The sequence below is a fragment of the Harmonia axyridis genome, chromosome 6 (genome assembly GCF_914767665.1).
Source record: "Harmonia axyridis chromosome 6, icHarAxyr1.1, whole genome shotgun sequence".
NCBI lineage: Eukaryota > Metazoa > Arthropoda > Insecta > Coleoptera > Coccinellidae > Harmonia > Harmonia axyridis.
In genome coordinates, this window is record NC_059506.1 from 9,007,100 (window position 1) to 9,028,141 (window position 21,042).

The window sequence follows — 21,042 nt, forward strand, 5'->3', positions numbered from 1 at the left end:
AATAACAAATAATGATAAAACTTAGCTCTGAGATTTCCGCGTCTTTTGAGAATTTATGATAGTTTTGATCCACAACTATTTATTCGCTGAGATATAAATGCCAAGCTGTTGCTGCTACTTGAATCGTGATAAAGTTCGATAAAAGATGAATTTCGATAAAGATATATTGAAATAAAATGCACAACGAAGATTACGTTCACTCCATTTTTTAACTCTAGAATAGAATGCCCAAATAAATTCCTATGATAATGGAACTGTCAAGGCTCTTCCCATTTTATTCACATTGATGGAAAAATCAACACAAAGGGTTATTGGGTAGGTGAAAAAACTCACGGTCAAACTCCACCAAATAAAAAATAGTATTTGGTGGAGTTTGACTGTGAGTTTTTTCACCTACCCAATATCATCACCTCCACTGTATGTCATGGATCGCCTCCGTTGGACAAAGGGTTATGTTGAAATTTAGAATATCCTCAAAAACTATTGAAATATTCACCAACTCCAAATTGATGAATCAGGAATATGATGAGTAGGATTTGGATCAAAAAGAATGAGATCGACAATGACCAGACAAGTTTTTTTCATATTGAATTTCAACGTGTGTATGTGTATATGAATTTTGCGATTCATATTTTATATCCGTTTCTTCTATTGAAAAAGTTTCCAGATAATATTGATGATCATTGCACGATATGAACTTTATTTAATACCAACCTCACCAACAAGTATTCAAGCAAAACTGAAATGGCTTAGTTTCTCGAATATCAAAATGCCAAAAAGTTAGTTTGGTAATTTCATGATTGATATGAAAAAAGTTCTTGGGGATCTATTCCTGTCAAAGTACATGAATATATGTCAATTTTGTGTGATGAATGAGAAAATCATTCGATCAAAGCAAATGTTCTATATTTTATATTGATTGCTCCATGAAAACCAGATTTTGAATTGAATTGAGTCTGGCCATTTTAATATACAATGTAAAGGCATGCTTCGTTCTCGAATTGGTTTACTTAAAATTGAGTGATGAAAGAATTACATATATGTGGTCATTCAGACCAAATTCCTCTCAAGTTGGTTCTCAAATGATAAATTTCGGGTAACTTCTTCGGAGGATTTCGATATTGAAGAAATTCTATATGATACCTTTACAATCATAGATTAAAAAGTGCAGTTTCGATAGATTCTTCTTTTGTCAATCCAATCGGCGTGAAAGGTTCTTTTTCATGAAATATTATACTGCTCAACGAGCATATAATTGTTAATTTTATTCACGGGTATATAATTCACAACACAAAATGTAGGGATGTAAATTATAGAGAGTGAATGATAGCTATTATATGCAAATACTGTGTTCATGGCTGTGGAATGATTCTTGTTAAATTCAGAAGTCCCTTTATATGCCACAATGGAATTATGTATAACATATTAATATGAATAGCAATAACAAAAGTAATTCCATATCAATTGACTTTGAATTTAGATTATTGAGTATTGTCCAGGATTCGATGATAATAAATGAATCTTATTTAATTATACTTGTTTCAAATATTGAACTGTTCAGCCGGCACTATTTGTAAGTTGATCATGGTGAGAATAAGTTTTATACTATCTATGTTTTTATTACCAAAAATATAAGGTTTACAGTTTTGAACTCATATCAAATTCATCATTATACACTGAAGTTTTTGGAAATGGTACACAATTTTCATGGATTCAGGTACGAAGAGGTGATAAGAAAACCAAAAAAGGCCTGTAAATTTTGTAAAGAACGAGAAAACATTTGTTGAACGTTATACAAATGCCTAGGATTTCAGTATGATTCGAACGCATTGAATATTTTGGAACGATACAGTACTGTCTATTTATTCATAATTTCGAAACTACTTCTGTTCACTTGCTCATGAATCTCAGTTAATTCTAAATAATGAAGTCTCCTGCCTTTTGATAACACATGTATAATTTTCATGGGGTCAATTGTGGGGAGAGGGTGATCATTATCTATGCAATGTGTTGCTAAGGAGGAGAATCGCTTATTTCAGCTAAAATCGTTATGACGTTAGTTACATCTATGTAATTTTGAATGGACGTTCTCGAGGACGTTCTACCTACCATATGTAATTCATATTGCAAATTGAACATGTTAACTCATAAACTGTTGTGCTTGGAAATTAATCTTTTGCATTGAATAGCAACAATGATATTTTATTCATTGGTTTGAAGGCAATATTCAGGTACAATTTGAAGAAACTATCAGCTACTATTCCAATAATATCACCAAAGTACGGGAGCGAAATGAATTCTTTGGTTTATTCTGTGTTTATGAAGGGCAATTTTCAATTAAGGGAAATTTTTTTAGTTTCTGTTCAACTAAATTCTCTATAATTGCATGTTTGAACTGATTGTTTGCAGTTATTTCTATTTCGATTTCGGGATTTCCTTTGAATAATAATAAGATGAAAGTTCTGTGAAGCATTGATCGAAATGCTGAAGTTTTGTGTGAATATGGGTGGTTTTAATCTAGTGAAATTCATATATCAAGGAATGTGGATTTCTGAACTCGTTATATTTTTTGGTTGAGTGTGACATTGAAAGGTCTAAGGATGCTACTTATTTGTTTCCAATTTGAACTTCTTCCTTGTGTGAATATTTTTTATGTTATTTAGAAATTGAGTAGGTTGTCTGGATGTTCCAGAAAGGCAAGCAAAAATGTCATTTACAAATCTGAAAACTTTATTTTATCTGAAAATAAAACAGCTAAGTGATTAGTTATTCATATAGTTTATTTGTAGATATAGTTCTAGATGTATAATGAACTAGAAGTACATTACAGGATTTCCATGTGATAGCTATGAATTTGAGATCATATTCTCTATTTTCAAACTTGAAAAGTACGAATTAGTTGTTATTTGTTTGTTGGTCCTACGGAGTTTCGTCGAATTTTTCAATCCAACTTTTTGTGAGACCTTCACAAAATAACTACCCTCACTATTAATTCTGTTTTAAGATTGGAATCACATTCAACAGCTCCATAAACATAACAACAAAAACCGTAATATGAATTGAACTCGCAAAGTGCTATATTTTCTTTCGAATATACTTAGAAATGAACAATTGGAAATATTTACTCGTTTTCCCTGAAGTGAGCTCCCTAGTTCCGGCAGCGAGGGAATTATGGAAAAACAAAGAGTGAGTTTCTATCAGAGATTTCAACATGGGCTTTTGAGTCACCGTTATGCGAGAATTCTCTCTCAGAAATATCGATAATATTCATTGGATTTCAAACAAAATTCGGTATCTCTCGCAATCTAGGCGATACACAATTTACGTTTTCATTTCCGGAATAAACGTAAAAAATGTTCACCGTACCTATCTATTTCTTCGGTTTTTCAAACACTATTTCTGGAAATGAGCCACTCTTCTAATCCAAATGTGCTTGTTTCAGAGGAAAAGCTAGCGGTTTTTAGCCAAACGTCATTTAATTTTAGAATTCAATATAATGTATAAACTCTCTAATATAACTGCTTTATTATAATAAAATATATGTCCTTTATTATTATTTTTATTATTATTAATTCTGAATCGAGAGCGATTTCAATCAATTAGCTTCGGCTCAAGAAGAAAATTTGATGTCAAAATCGATTCTCTCCGTTCGCCAGGTAAACCATAACGTTCGAAAGGAAGGGTCAGAGAAAATGTTTTGGATTGAATATTTCGACTGAGTTTGTTAATTGATATAATTCGTTTTAATTTTCCGGCTGTACCTATATCTATTTTTTTTTGTGCTATAATAATAATTATATTTTGTATACTTAATAGCATAATAATCAGTTGCATGACAATGACTCAAATATCTTTGCAAATTCCTTTCGTTTTGTAGTTATATCGAAAATATATTTTTTTAATTGTTATATTTCAGAGTATCGTGGTCATATTCAAGTACATTTTTTTCATTTGAAATAATTCGTGTGAGTTTTGTTTCAAATTTTTTGGATTATTCGCAAAGAACCTTAATGTAGTCTCAAGATGGAAGATGATTGTTTTGTAAGACATTAAAATAATAATAAGGTGCATGAGAATGAATCAATATCTTCGAAAAAATTTTTCCGAAAAGCACTATCGGTATATCGAAAATATTTCGATATTTCAGAATATAGTGGTCATATTCTAGAGAAATTTTTTTTGTATTTGAAGTTCGTCATGTGAGTTTATTTCAATTTTTTTTCGGTTATTCTCAATACGAAAGATGATCTTTTGTAACACACTCACAAACAATCTTAAGAATTGAACAGTTTTCTGAAGCAACAGATTGAGGTTTTCATGATCTATTGCTTTTTGTCATTAATCTGTGTTTTCAAATAACTTCTTGAGAATTTATTCGAAAAAGAACTAAAACCAACGCCTTCGCCATTCTGTGATGCTTAGTTTCTCCGCATGGTGAGTTCGAAAAGTTATCCTCGTGAAAATGACTCTAAGTATCAAGAAAAATGACACGGAATATTGAACGGTGTAATTACAAGTTTTCGTGTATTTGTTCACATGTTATGATTTTTTATCGGCGAAATCTCCTGGATTTTTTACCATTCAATTGTGCTTGTAGAACGGTCCATTATAAAAATTTCATAAGCCAATTTTAATGTAAAATGGCAAAGTCGAACTGATACGGATATTCACTACTTTCTAGGATTTTCCGCGAACGTTGAAAAAATAATTACGTTAATTCATAATGTTGAAGTTGAATGTTATCGGCTGACTGGGAGAAAATAAAGTACTTTCTTATTCTGTTTTAGCCAGACGTAAAAGAGACGATTGTGAAATAATAAAAATCAATGACATATAATGACACCATTTTCAAACTGTGGAAAATTATTGAGGATAATTTTAACGACTAAAGCCAATTTCTATCTATCACACGTTCCGATGATATTTTCATCAGGATGCCATTCGATGCAATAAACACAATTACTTTCGAAAAGAACAATCTTAAAAGTTTCAATAGTAGATTTATTTTTATTCGAATTACGGAATGAATGGCTTTGGTTTCGAAGGCGTTATACTTGAACAAAGGTTAATAAAGGTCTATACTAGGGCTGGGAATCATGAATGAATGATTTGAATATTCGAATATTCATTGAATAATTATTCGAATAATTGCATTTTGCATTATTCGAATAAACATGAATATTCACTAAATAGTCGAATATTCAGTGAATAGTTGAATAATCAATGACTACTTTTCTATTCATGAATAATCAGTGAATAGTCGAGTATTCACTGAATAGTTGATTAATCAATGACTACCCTTCTATTCGTGAATAACCAGTGAATAGTCGAGTATTCACTGAATAGTTGAATAATCAATGACTACTTTTCTATTCATGAAACTATTCACTGATTATTCAGTGAATAGTTTTCTATTCAGTGAGTAGTTGGATATTTATGAAGTTACTGAATAATCATTGAATAATCTGTGAATAATTATTGAATAATCACTGAATAATCATTGAATAATCACTGAATAATCATTGAAAAATCACTGAATAATCAATGAATACTTGATGAATATTCAACGAATAGTTGAATCTTCATAACTACTCATGAATATTTGTTTGAATGAATTATTTGAATAATCGAATAAATTTATGGATGAATATTCGAATACAAAATGGCAAAAAAATCCCAGCCCTACTGTATACCATTTCAGAGGTCAATTCGCAAATGAGAACGCTTTATTTCACGCTAGAGACCATCAATTTATATGAGGTTTCCCCTTATTCATTTTAAAGTGTTGGTCACTGCGGAAAGTCTTTACTTTTTAATTTTTTGGGAATGAAAAAAACAATCAAATGAATTTTTTATCGCAAAATAAATATATGCATAATATAACTTTTCCAACAAACATTTCCTTTTTATGATTTTCCACTTGAAAATATTATTCGAAAAAAAAAAGTCTTGTCAAAGGCTAAAAATGCGGTTCTTTTAAAATTGAAAATAAGGCGAAAAAATTTTGAATTCTTGAATGTGATAGAAAAGGACAATAAATCAGAAGAACGCTTGAGATTGCTTCACTCATTCTGAAAAGTGGTGGGATCTCAAAAACACTGAGGGAAAAACAATAGTGAAACATTGAAGGATGGACGTAAATGCCTCTTTCGAATAAAAAGTTGATGGTTTTGAGGGAGAAGTCAACTTATGCATTTACCCAATCATTGAGAAAGGGGACGGCATCAGAATTTTGAATGGGAATCCCTGCTTTTCTGAGGGGGTTTTGGCATGAATGGAGATCTTCTTAAAACCATCAACCTTTCATTCAAAACATTCTTCCATAAGATGTTTCTTTTTCGAGATTTCTGACTAATTCAACTCAAAACATTCTTCCGGTATAAACAACAACACATGAAGTAAAACTACAAAAAGCATAACTCATAACTATAAAGGACACTCTGAACGGATGAAAATTGTATACATTTGGACCATTCTAATTCAGGGTTCATCGTCTTGATGACCTATAAACTTCTTGGCACAAATCTGTGTTTTCAAATGACTTCTTGAGTATTTTTTGAAAAGTTTTGAAATCTTCTCCTTCGCCATTTTGTGACCATCAGTTTCACATTTAGGTGTTTTCGAAAAGTTATCACTATGAAAATTACTAAGTATCAAAAATATCAACAATGCCTATGGAACGGTGTAATTACAAGTTTTTCGATTGATTCATTTTAAAAACTCACCCAGTATATTAACATAAAAATATTATATGAATATCTCAAATATTGAATTCAGTACTTTAACATCCTTGAGTAAACATGTTGAAGCTCAAATTACAGGGTAGGGACCAACAAAATCAGGCGATCCATTTGGACTAAGTCAACGTTACGTCTATATATTTAGACTCAGTGCAAATTGGTAGCCTGATTTCGATGGTCCGAACCCTGTAATTTGATGATTAAAAAGTAAAATAACTTATTTCCGCTTTATATATTTATTTTCACAACAATTGTTACGTCATGATAACATGACTTCGTCAGGTGAGCATGGTAACTGTTAGTCAGGTGAGCATGTCAGTTACCATGCTCACCTGACGAAGTCATGTTATCATGACGAAACAATTGTTGTGAAAATAAATATATAAAGCGGAAATAAGTTATTTTACTTTTTAATCATCAAGATGAATTTCTGACAAGTAAAGACTGAGACAATCAAACACCTGTAATTTGAACTTCATGAATAAATCATTATATCAACTTTAAAAATAAATTGCAGATGTTTGGAGCTCTGTCATTAGCGCTGAAACAAATATCAACTACAGTCCATTCAGGAATTATTGACATCGAAGTAGGCCATGAACGTCTAGTCGCGGCTTTATTTCTGGTTACAAAAATATCACTAAAAATTGCTATGGTTCATCATAGAAATAACCAGTTTAAATTATTTTCATAATTTTTGTATCCGAAAGATCCTGAATTTTCGAAATTACGATTATTACGAAGGGACGCATACAGTCATGATTCCATAAATTGAAATTCAGATTATATAACGTAAAAATATAGTGAAATGCTATATCATTTCAAGGAAATCCAATGAAGAGATATCTATTCATTTATGAGTCGCCCATGAAAGATCCCATTGAAGATCATTAAAATATGCATATTCCTTTTCACCAAAGGCTCTTCAAAAATTGTTGCATTACTGATGGACACTGGATACCAACCTGCTTGCAAAATTCTTATCAAATAACTCTTATGGATCATTTTTACTGTGGTGTCTCAACTGGTGAAGAAAACAGAAAAAACTGGTTGATAAATTTAAATAGTGTAGCTTAGTGAATGGAAGAGCCATATCATAATAAGACAGAAATAAAATTCAAAGAATCCATTTAGTATATGAAAAATTTTGACATCACAGTTGTACTGTAACTTTCAAAATTGGAACCAATTTATCAGCCGATGTGTAAATTACTTTCTAAAGTCACTATTTATTGAAACTGTTCATAACATGAATGATTGATTAAACTTGTATGAGAAATATAGGTACTATTTGTACTCAAGTTTTCTGTTTTTTATTGAAATGCTTTTATACTAGTTTCTGTTAAATTACATAAATTATTTTGCCCATAACAGCTTTAACTCACTCACTAAAAGCATTTTCGCATGAAATCATTTTTAATTTGTGAATTTCAAAATTTTATTGCATTCTATTATTATCTTCAAGTGGGTAAGAGGTGAAGAAATTCTTGGAAGTTAATCTTCTGAATATGTTTTTTGATTAAATACTCAGTAAAAATTCTATAATTGGAATTTATTAGATTTTTGGATTACTCATTGAAGAACAAAAAACAGATATAACAATGCTTAATTTCAATATAGAATATAAATAAACTATAGATGCAAAGCCGAGACTTTGTTTAGCAATCCAATTATAAAATAATTCTCTCTTCATAGATTTATATAATCCTCATAATCACCACTGTCAAAACAAAACATCCAGGTAAAAATCTAAATATCCAGCATTCAAAATAGTGCTCCTTCTACTTTTACCCTTGAATATACTTGAAAAACATTCTGTTTTCTTTCTAGAGTCCACTGTTGAATAATGTTGGCATTTTCAAATAACCAAGTTTCGGTAATTCTTTACTTTAACGCCCCCTCGTATTTTTCAGTTTTTTGTTATTTTTCATTGAAAATGTGCATTTTACAATGATTCTTGATGTTTATCAATAAGAATTTTCCTTTTATTAACTGTTTGAACTTGTCACCAATTAAGTTTATGTAATGTTGTCTTTGATTGATTAAAATCCAGATGCTTTTTGGTCAAATTTCATCCAGGCTGATATATTGGTTGCTTTTGGCTCGGCTTCTGGTAACAATAAAATCATTCAATGATTCTTTGAAGGTGAAATCGTATCGCACAGGTTTTCTTCCACTAATAATCCAGGTTGTAATGACTTGCCTTTTTCTTTTTTCAAACAGTACTGTGAGAAATACTCAAATAAACTAATCAATGTGTGTTTGAAATTGATACAACTTTTAAGTTTCAAAATTTCTTCGATCAAAACTATTAACACAAACAAACTGAAATCTAACCTCCTGTCAATGACATTTCCAATGCCAACCCGAAATCTGCAATTCGAAATGTTACTGAATGAGCCAGTACCAACTTAATTTCGATTTTCCAAAGCCACCCGGGATGTCAATAATTCCTGAATGGACTGTAGTGTATGATCAGGTCACAGATTTATTAGAAATCAGCACAGAAATAGACGTCAAATAGACATAGAAAATGCCGCCTAGTGTAATAATGAGTAGAGAACCTCAGCAGAGCCAAATCACAGGATGTTTAAAAAATAAAAATTAAAAAAAAAAATTGCGTCGTTTTTGCAACCTGTACCTGGTGAAAGATGAAATGTTGTTAAAATTGTATATCAGAGCATTATAGATAGATAGATAGATAGATAGATATATTCTTTATTTCAAATTAAATTTTACACTAGGAAAAACATGAAATGAAACAGTGTCCTTAAGTAATTCACAACTACATGAAATAATCCCCTAAATTATACGGTTCAAGATTTATTAAAAATGTCTTGGTTTTTGATTTGAAAAGTCTGTAATTTTGTATTATTTTAAGATCATTTGGCAAACTGTTGAAGATTTTAATGCACATATAGGATGGATTTTTTTCTGTTAGTGATAACTTATGCTGTGGATAATTTATATTGGCCGTTCTCGTATTGTATGTGAAATTAGTGTTATTTCTAAGAAATTCTACTTTGTTTTTGTGTAGGTAGAGAAGGCACTCATGCAGATATAGACCATAAACTGTCAGTAATCCCAATGACCTGAACTTGCCCCTGCAGGAATCCCGGTACCCCATATTCAAAAATATTCTAAGTATTCTTTTCTGACTTATGAATACTGATTGTACAGATGTACTCACACCCCAAAATATTATACCATATCTTAATAAAGATTCATAGTTAGCATAATATAAAATTTTTTTTACATTTTCATTTATATATTTGTGTACCACTCTAAAGGCAAAGATCATCCTATTCAATTTTCTTAACAGATCATTAATATGTGTATTCCACTTCAGAAATTCGTGAATTATTATTCCTAAGAATTTAGTATTCTCAACAGTGTTATTGACTTGGTTGTTAAGACTTACTTCTGTAGGTTTTTCTTTTGAATTGCTCGCTCTGAATACAATGACATTAGTTTTACTTTTGTTTATAACCAGACCATTTTTTGAAAACCAATTCTCTACACAACTATATAATGAACTACACCTTTCCTTCAAGCTTTCAGTGTTCTGTCCCGCCACCAGAATATTAGTGTCATCTGCAAAATTTATAATTTCTGAATCTTCTACTTCATTTGTTACATCACTTAGGTCATTTATGTATATTAAGAAGAGTATCACCCCTAAGATGCTACCCTGGAAAACACCAAATTCATTACTTAGCCATTCAGAAAAGCGAGTTTCATTACATTTTGTTATTTTAACGCACTGCCACCTGTTGGACAAATAGGAGGCAAACCAGCTCAGGGCACTACCCACTATTCCATATTGTTCTAATTTTTTGATCATATAGTCTCTATTAATGCAGTCAAATGCCTTTGAGAGATCTATAAATAGACCTGCAACAAGTTTATTTTCTTCCAAGAATTTCAAAATATTGGTTGTTAACTGAAAAGTCGCAGTTTGAGCTGATCTACCCCCTAAGTATCCATGCTGAGTGGGACTGAAAAGGTCACAATCATTAAAGTACTTGATAAGACGAGTGGCCATTGCAATTTCAAAGATCTTAGAAAAACTATTTGAGAGATTAATTGGTCTATAATTTTCCAATTTTTCTGGATCTCCAGACTTGAAAACTGGCACTATCATGGACATTTTCAGTTGATCAGGAAATATTCCAAATCTAAAAGAGTTATTAATAATATAACATAAAACCTCTTTTACATAAACTATACTAAGTTTTACAATGTTTATCGGAATTTCATCAATACCGCTACTATATTTATTTTTCAACTTATTTGATAAATCTGAAATTTCCGATGGGAGAAAGGGTTTCAAGTACATCGAAGTATCAGTCTTAACATCACAATGGAAGTTTGATTTATTACAATGTTTTAATAGGTTTGGAACTATGGTTATTAAAAATTCATTATATTTTTTTGAAATAGACTCTGGGGTCCCATGTATTCGACATTCTATCCCATCAGATATTTTACCTTGAATTTGTTTACAAATGTTCCACATGCTTTTATTCTTATTGTCAGATGCCAGTATTCTGTTATTATAATATTCTTTTCTTGATTGAATTAAGATATCATCATATTTTCTTTTTTCATCTCTATACAAAGTTTTATATCTTACATCGTGGCTACTCAAACAAAATAGCACATCTAAACGATGTTTGGACTGTGAAATTTTAGGATCATCATAAAACTTTTCTTTTGAATTTTCATTTTTTACTATAATTTTTTTTTTAGGAAAATACTTTTCAAAAATGTGTGAAAATATTGTGAAAAAACAGTTCCACTGTCCATTCACATCATCAGTTTCAAAACTAAAAACATTTAACCAATTCTGGTTACCTAACTCATTGAAAAAATCTTGTCTAGCCTCATTTGAATATAACCTGATTTGTTTATATTTAACATACTTATCAACTTCAACCTTAAAACATATTTTCTGCGCACTATGATCAGAAATATGATTAAAAATTATGGAGCTATTTACAGTTTCTGTTAAATTTGAAAATATGTTATCAATACAACTTTTTGTGTTATGAGTTACTCTAGTATCCTCAGAGATATGTTTCACCAATGAAAACGAGTCAAAAATTGAGATCAGTTCAGTCCTGAACCTGTTTTCTTCTCTGAGTTCAATGTTAAAGTCACCCCCTATTATTATTATTTTGTTTTCTTTATTTATAGCAATTAGTAAACCCTCAAGCAAATCAAAAAATATTTCCTTATTTCCATTACATGGTCTGTAGATTGATACCAGTATGTATTTCCTGTTGTGAAGTTCACATTCTACCACTGCACACTCCATTTCACCTTGTACTGAACACTTACTGAGCTCACTTCTATGTATATGCTTCACTCCCCGTCGAACATAAACTGCAGCTCCTCCATGTTGGTTTTCTCCCCTGCACCATTGTCCTGCTAGATCATAGTTATTTATTGATAAGGTTTTCAGCTGCTCCACAGTTTTCCAGTGCTCGGTTACCATAAAGAATTCGCATTCTCCCTCTCCATGAATGAAACTTTGAATTCTGTCCAATACGTTGCCAATTGACTGCACATTTTGATGAATAACACAAATATTAGCTTCTTCTCTGTTTTTATTTTTCACCACTACATTTTTATTCCTAGTACTCGAACTTAGGACTCTTGAATGCTTTTCTGAAAATTTCCGCTTCTTTCACTCAAAAATTTCTTATTTTTTTCAAAGTCGAATCGTTTAACACCGACATTTTTGGGCCAAAATTCTGGTTGATACATTATATCTTTTTTTATTAATGGGGCCGTAACAAGGAACCTCTTCAATTGATCTTCACCACTTGGAATTTCTTCTACATTAGTTGTATATTTGTCAAATCCAGGTTTGTTAGTTATATAATCAATTATTTCTTTTTCTGTCGTTACTCTGTTGACTCTGTATATATAGAGCCAGACTTTTCTTTCTCCACCAGAAAATCCATTTTTAGTTTCATCTTCACTAATTTCAGCTGTTCCTAAATTTTTTTTTGGTCTCCTCTTTTTATATGTAACCTTTTTGAATTCCTTTTCTTGTATCTGACTTTCCGGTTTGTCTTCCACTATTTCTTGTTTGTTTATATTTGAGCGTGCATCTTTGTATTGTCGACTGTCATTTGATGTATCTTTTCTAGATGCCTGTAATGAGGATGTAGACACCTGTTGGATCGGTGTTGTACCCATTATGCTGCTGTATGTTACATTCTTCAATCTGTTACTTGACATCTGATTATCCGGCTTATCATCTTTCAAAATTATTGGAGTTTTTGATAATGAAATATTTTCTCGTTTTTCGATGTTTATAGCAGGACGATTTTTTTCTTGACTGCTGTTTATATTGACTATTGGAATTTCAGTCTGCATTTGTGTTATTCTTTCCATCAAAAATCTATTATTCTCTCTGAGAATTAGGTTCTTATCATTCATTTCATTTAAAAGCCGTTCTTTGTTTTCTTTTTGTTCATTCAATAAATATTTCAAGTGATTTATTTCAGCTTGGAGTATCTGTTTTTCATACCTCATTTTGATGTTTTCTTCTTTGAGTCGAATGTTTACTGATTGGTTCGATTCTATTTCATTTTCTCGGCCTCCGTTGGAATTATATATTAGTTCCTCCATTTCACAGCATTTCACATACGTTGCGTCCAGGAATGACAGACCTGTTTTGTTTACTAGTTTTCTCGCACAAGAATCGTGATATGCACCACCACAATTTTTGCATATTAATGTTGAGCATGTTTTCTTTGTACAACATTTGAAGAATTTGTAAATTTTTGTATTTTTCACTTCAGAATCAGCACTAATATCAGAGCACTGATCATTCACGTCATCTACACTTTCCGCCATCTTGTGGCATTAGGCAGAAGGCTTATATTATAACTGGAGAATTCCCTATATTTTCACACCAAATTTATAAAAATCGTTGAAACGGTTCACCAAAAAACAAACTTTGAATTTGTCCTTTATTTTGAGTGGTTCCTGAATTTTGAAGCGTAGTGTAGTATTATGAATCGAATATGAATTCATTGCTATCCAACATTCATTAAGCGTTCGTTTAAGATTGAAATAGGAAAAAATTCTTGAGCATAATAATGACTTCCCATGTCATGATATCAACTTAAAAAATAAATTGTAGATGTTTGCAGCTCTGTAATTAGAGCTGAAACAAATTTTAACTAGTGTATGATCAGGTCACACATTTACCAGAAATCAGCACAGAAATAGACATTAAATGGACATAGAAAATGCCGCCTAGTTTAATAATGAGTAGAGAACCTTAGCAGAGCCAAATCACAGGAGGTTTAAAAAATAAAATTTTTTGAAAAAAAAAACATTGCCTCGCTTTTGCAATCTGTACTTGGTGAAAAATGAAATGTTGTTGAAATTTTATATCAGAGCATTATAACCCGAGAATTCCCTATATTTTCACACCAAATTTATAAAAATCGTTCAAACGGTTCACCAAAAAACAAACTTCGAATTTGTCGTTTATTTTAAGTGGTTCGTAAATTTTGAAGCGTAGTGTAGTATTCTGAATCGAATATGAATTCATTTCAATCCAACGTTTATTAAGCGTTCGTTGTAGATTGAAATAGGAAAAATTTCTCGAGCATAATAATGACTTCCATGTTTTCGCTCAATTCAAGCGAGCGTTCTACGAATGCGATCTACACGAAAACCGGAAATTTAGGAGGTATTGCAATTTATAGACGAACTCTGGAATATCGTATTAAAACGACCTACGTGACACCGGAAGTGAATGCGTGGTTAGAAAGATAAAATGGTATTTAAGGGCACAATTTATACACATCGAACGCTATTCTCTAATGAAATGACACTGCATAAACTTTACCGTTCTATATAGCGAATATTTTATATCAGTTCCAGATAATACGATAATGTTGATCGCAGATGACGTCATAAATGTAGCGCAAGGGGGTTGGAAGAATTACCATTTCTTATGAGTGCTTCGATGTGGGGCTAATTCTGGGAGTATATTACTTGAAATTTACATAACGTGTGTGTCGTTACCGAAATGAGGTCTCAATAACACTCATATTTAGATTAAATGAACAGATGTGCTGCTTTTGAAAAAAGAATTATTTGGAAGGCTCTGACAATGAAAATTTTTTTTATTCAGTCATTGATGAAAACTGGAAATATTTGATTAAATATAGGATGTCAGTAGGATTAACGAGCGACTCACTTTTTCAGTTATTAGAAGAGAAACGGAAAGAAAACGTATAATTGGAAAATATCACTGATTACCCTGGTATTAGAGTTCCTTTCTATTGACATCCATGATAGCTTTTCATTATTGAAAAATTGAGTAAATATATAGATTCATGCCTAACTGAAAGTCATTACCAAATTATCTATCAATTCATCTAGTTATGATGTATTTAAGCATTATTGTATTCTTCTTTCAACTCCCACGTTGATGATCTTACCTTTTTATGCGGTCTACATCACAAGTTTTAAGTTTTGATACCGATTATAATAATAATAATAAATTATTAATCCTGTAAGACATTTAACATGTATAGGACAAGTCATATAATCAATGAACGATCACAATTTAACTGAAAAATATTCGCTAACCGAGTAATAACATTCTTTTAACATTATAACCAAAACTACTTTCCTAAATTCCTTAAAACTAAGGGATTTTACACTTCTTGGAAGATGATTAAAAAACTTCATGCATTGATATAAGGGGGACTTTTCAAACTAAGTAGTCCTGTGTTTAGAGATGGACATAATTATATCATTTCTAGTGTAATAGCTATGAAATACTGAGAGCTCCGTCATATAGTTTTCATTCTCTTCAGCATACAAAAGGCATCTGAAAATAAATATTGATGCAACAGTCAAAATATGAGAGTTCTTGAAAAAGGGTCTGCATGAGGTTCGAGGTGTAAGATTAAACATCATTCGCAGAATCCGTTTTCGTGCTATGAATACTCTATCAACATGGGATGAGTTTCCCCACAACATAATATTATAAGAAATGTGACTATACACAAGACTATAGTAAACATTTATGAGTGACTGTAGGGAATAGTATTTCTAACTCTACTTATAGCATAGAAGGAGCTATTAAGTTTTTTGCATACAGAATGGACATGCGAGTCCCACTTCAAGTTCTGTTCAAGATATATTCCCAGAAAACTTGCACTATGTTTAGCTTCTATAACAAAGTCCAAATACCGCAAGGTTAGCCCACCCAAACCATATCTCCTATTTTTGAAGTAAATACACTCTGTCTTGCTGATATTAATCATTATGCTATTTTGACGACACCAGCCTACAAAAAACTGTAACAAGAGTTGACATAAACTCTGCAATTCTTCGAACGTCTTGGCACTAATCACCACTGAAGTATCATCAGCAAACAAGACCAATCTCAACATGTTCATGAGACGATTAAAATCAGAGTAACCGGATGACAAAAAAAGCATGTTCTTCAAATTTACAGGTAAGTTATTTATAAAAAAAGGAAAAGAAGTGGCCCCAATACAGAACCCTGAGGTACGTCCAAATTAATATTCTCTTCTTGCGAAAAAGAGCTATCAACCTTTAGAAGTATAGTTCTACTCTCTAAATAACTTCGAATCCATGTCAGAAATATACCCCTCAATCCCATGTTGTAACATTTACCAACAAACAACTCATAGGAAAGACTATCAAAAGCTCGTGATAGATCAAAAAACAACCCCGCGACGAACAATTCTTTATCAAGGCAATCATGCACAAACTCAACGAAAAATAAAACTGCCGTGTGAGTCGAGCGACCTGGCCAGAAGTCATGTTGTGCAGTGTCCAATATATTATATGTACTTATCTATATAGTTCATCATTCGATTGTAAACGATTCTTTCAAAAACTTTGGAGAAGACACTGAGAATAGAGATATGTCTGTAATTAGCAACATCATGTACATCATTTTTTTATAAATAGGCAAGACTATGGCTTTTTTCAAAAGATTAGGGAATACATCTGAGCTTATTGACAAATTAATTATATGGGCAAAATGAGGTGCGATTGCAGGTCCAATATTTTTCAGTATACGTGTTGAAATATAGTTAATATAATTAGAAAACAGAAAGAGCTTTTTAAGTAAAAAAATGATGAGAGTGAAGATTGATAAAATTAAGAATATTCACTGAGTGTTCAATATTCATTGTGAGTCACTTATAGACCGGCCTGTATCGTTTCGGCAACATGAGTGATAATCATAGAGCATCATTGGTCGGAATCTTCCACTGCAATTCATTGCATTTTGAATCATATATTCATTTCTGAGAATCATTCGTTCATATTATAAGTAAACGATTATATACTAACTGACAAAGAAACTGCAACGACCAGAAGGAGCTGTTCAAATTTTAATTTTTTTTTTGTAAAACATAGATAGTATAGCAAGGAGTAAATTATTGAAATTCGGAGAAAAAAACGAGGGGTTCCCAATTTTTTTTTAGAATTTGTTAAAAATGAGTTTGTTCCCGCGATTACCTATACACTCGCCAACACGTCTCACCATTGATGCCATAAGATGGTCTATTTCTTCATGAGAGATACTATCCCTAGCTACATGTTCTTCATGTCTCAGAGCCGCCAAAGTGCGTGAGGGTTGATAAAAATTTCCAAGCCTTCTACCCATGATGTCCCAACTATGCTCTATGGCCGAAAGATCGGGAGGTCTGAGCGGCCATAGCAAAATATTCACATGTGTCGCTTCGAAAAAGTTTAAACTAACTGTGGCAATATGAAATCGGGCATTATCTTGCTGAAATATTGGATTCTCGAGCCGGTTGAGGTAAGGAAGAACATGTGGCTCCACTATTTCTTGAAGGTAACGCAGCGCTGTCATGTAACCTCGAATAAAGACTATAGGTGACCTACTTGCATATGCAATAGCACCCCATACCATAACGCTTACTGTCCGGTGTACATGACGCTCAACATCAAACAAAAATTCCATCAAATTTGCATGGAAATACCTGAAGGTCGCAAAGCGATAGCTTTAGGCCTTCTGGAGTTATGGCTGAAAGAAGACACAATTTATTTTTTCAGTGCATCAGTTGAAGAATATCTTTTTTCGGCAATAACTCCAGAACGCCTGAACGCTTTGCGACCTTTTGATTTTTGTATTCAAATTTGATGAGATTTCTGTTTCTGTCAGAACTTAAAGCCACAATTTGATTTTTTCCAGTGCATCAGTTGAAGAATATCTTCTTTCGGCCATAACTTCAGAACGCCTGAAACAATGGCTTTGCGACCTTCAGGTTTTTTCATGCAAATTTGATGGAATTCCTGTTTCTCTTAAGAAAATCCTACCATTACATTTGAAATTTAGGAGTAAAATGAACAAAACAATGAACTTCTGACTTAGCGCCCCCTATCGAAAGCCGCAAAAACAAATTTATCATGAGTATATTTTGTCCTTAATCAACACGATATTATCTCTCAAACGAGATCTAATTTGCTCGAAAATGTTGAGCGAAACTGAAGTTACAGGCATTTTAATCAGTCAGGTTTCTCCCTTCCACCTACCCTTATTTGATGTCGTTAAATCGAAAGTGACAATTCAAAAAGATAGAGAATTTTCCAAGAATTACAATGATGAAATTTTTTTTCAACTTGATATGAAACATTTTCGAGTAAAATTCATTTTTCTACTCGACGGTAGCTATTACCCCCCCTAGCGGTAAAGATATGAATTTCAAAACAATTTCCAGTGTGTTTTCTTGAACACTTTAGTGATAAATATTTTAACTGCAAGTCTCTACGATGAGTGGATCCTGAGATATAGCCGCTTACCTCGCTTATTTGCTCACCCTGTATATAATAATAATAAATTTATATCACTTGCAGTGACCTGGTCACCTGAGCTAAAGGTCGTATGTCACCAAATCACCCATATACCTGATGAACAAGTAACAAAAAAAAACTTTTACAAGAAAATCCTTCCCCATTTTTTTCTTCAAATTCAATTATTTACTCCTTGCCATACTCTCTATGTTTCACCAAAAAAAAGTTTCGTTGTCAGTTAGTATATTTGTTTCAAACCAAAACAAAAAAGATCTACCGATGTTCATGAAATTCCTAGACTGAGAATTTATTAGGCAGTTTTACGAAAAAAATGTGGTTTCCAAGATGAGTGAACCACCCTGTGCATATCTTCACAGCTTCAATAACGAATCCTGATGCTGAACCCTGCGATTTGCATGAGCGATGAAAGGAATTCGTAAAAATATTCATTTTCGTGTTCGAGGATCCAGAAAATAATATTGAAACAATATAATGTGATTCGAACGTCTAAGAGAGGCCCCGAAAAATTCCAATCAATCGGAATTACTGAAGAGAAAATCTGTTTTCGCTAGAATTATTTTTAATCAGAGATCACGACAGGCTTTCCAGACATAGTCGAAATTGGGTGACGGAAGCGCACTCCCGGAATTGATTAAGAGCTTAGCAGGCATTACGGAAATTAACCGAAATGGCGGAGGAGATAACTTGTTTAACTGGCAAATGGAACTTTTCCAATCTGTTTTCGTTTATTTAACATTCAGGACCCCGTCTTTTAGGTTGAGTTTCAGTACGAATTGAAGGAAAAAAATTATATCTGGATCTGTATCCGTATTTCTAATAATCCATTATTTGCCGATCGTTCCGAGAAAAAATTAGAGTTGGAAATCATGAATATTCAATGGATTCGGTTCTTACTTGATGAAAATGAATAGATAAATAATGAAACAAAGTAAATTCCAGTAATCTTTTTATGAATGCTATAAATGTTGCATCATTGAAAGCTAGTGGATTTTTTTTCTTATAATGTTATCTGAATCATAAATATTTCAACTCAATTATTTTTACATGTTCACTTTCGAAAGTAGATACACGATTGATGTATAATTGATATGGGTGAGGCATTTCCCTATCAAACAGGAAAAGTAGTTGTTTACTTTTTTTTTATAATTATTATCATCAAAGTAGTCTAGATTTAATTAGGGAGGTTACGTTTCACTGCGACCTAATGGTCTATTGTGCCCCCCATCAGAGCTATTCTCTCCATAGCGTGATCTACAGCTTGCCTTCCAGTTCCAGAGTTCTGATGAACTCCAATATCTAGGATGGCTTCAAGAAAACTAATTCCTCACTTCTATAAGTTTCGTGTCCAAGGCAGATTTTGCATTGGCTAGCGATGGCGAGGCATTCCGTCACCAGGTGATCCGGAGTTTCTTCCTCCTCCCCACATAATCTGCACTCGTCGTTTTCTATTAGGAATCCAGTGAGGAGGTGTAGCATATTCTTTTTAAGATTCAGATACTTCTTCGATCTTGTAGAGTCAAAGTTTCGAAGAAACTTTTTGGAGTGATCCAGACTAGGAAGACTTCAATAGAGTTTTTCTCTTTCGGTTGCCTCCCTTTTCTGAAACTCTTTTTTGTAGATGCATTTGTTTACACCACAGAAAGGTTCCAGGCCGATGAAAGGAGTTTGTGCTCCTAATTTCCTCTGATTCCCGAGTGGCCGGGAACCCAGACTAAAAAGACGCTGCTATTCTTACCCATTTCATTAAGTTTTCTTCGGCACTCCAATACCATCTTAAATTCGATGGTATGTGAGCTCAGTGCCTTAATTGCAGCCTGACTATCGGAATGTATCAAAATGGTCTAACTATTTCATGTAAGAAAATATTATTTCATCTTCATCTAAAGCAATTGGTGCTTTTATCATCGGTTTGAATAGACCACGTAAACGAAATTGTTAGTGAGTTCTTATTAGAAGGAGTTCATCATCCATTGAATTGGATCGGAAGTAAAACCCATTATCTTTTCAAACCTTCATCCTTGATCCCTATTACTACTTCTGAAGCTTCAACTTCAACATCGAGGAACCCAACTGAAAACGTTCATGTGAAAACTTATAAACAAATGTTTCTTGTGTTATTTCATTCTATATATTATATATATCATCATCGCTTTTCATTCTATGGAAAAGATTTGTGGTATAAATTCGATTGTGGATTAACAGGCGTAGTTGTCATTTGTCACATGAAAGTGGCCAAAATAATGCAATACGGAACTACAGACTCCTAAGTATTTTTTTTTCAAGTTAAAAGCTCCAGATAACCGAATTAATAATTAGTTAATTCAAATGTACCTACAACATTTCAGAAACCCAAATGGGTACAATTCTATTGTACGCCGATGATTTTAAATTCTTCAGAAGAGTGGTTAGATCCGAAGATTGTGAGATGATTCAGGGTGAT

The 21,042-nt window shown here is 32.4% G+C and overlaps 1 protein-coding gene across 3 annotated transcripts in view; it reads left to right on the top strand.

Moving 5' to 3' along the window:
• LOC123682870 (potassium voltage-gated channel protein Shaw) overlaps positions 1-21,042 on the top strand; it is a 300,148-nt gene that overhangs the window by 933 nt on the left and 278,173 nt on the right. The window lies entirely within an intron of this gene.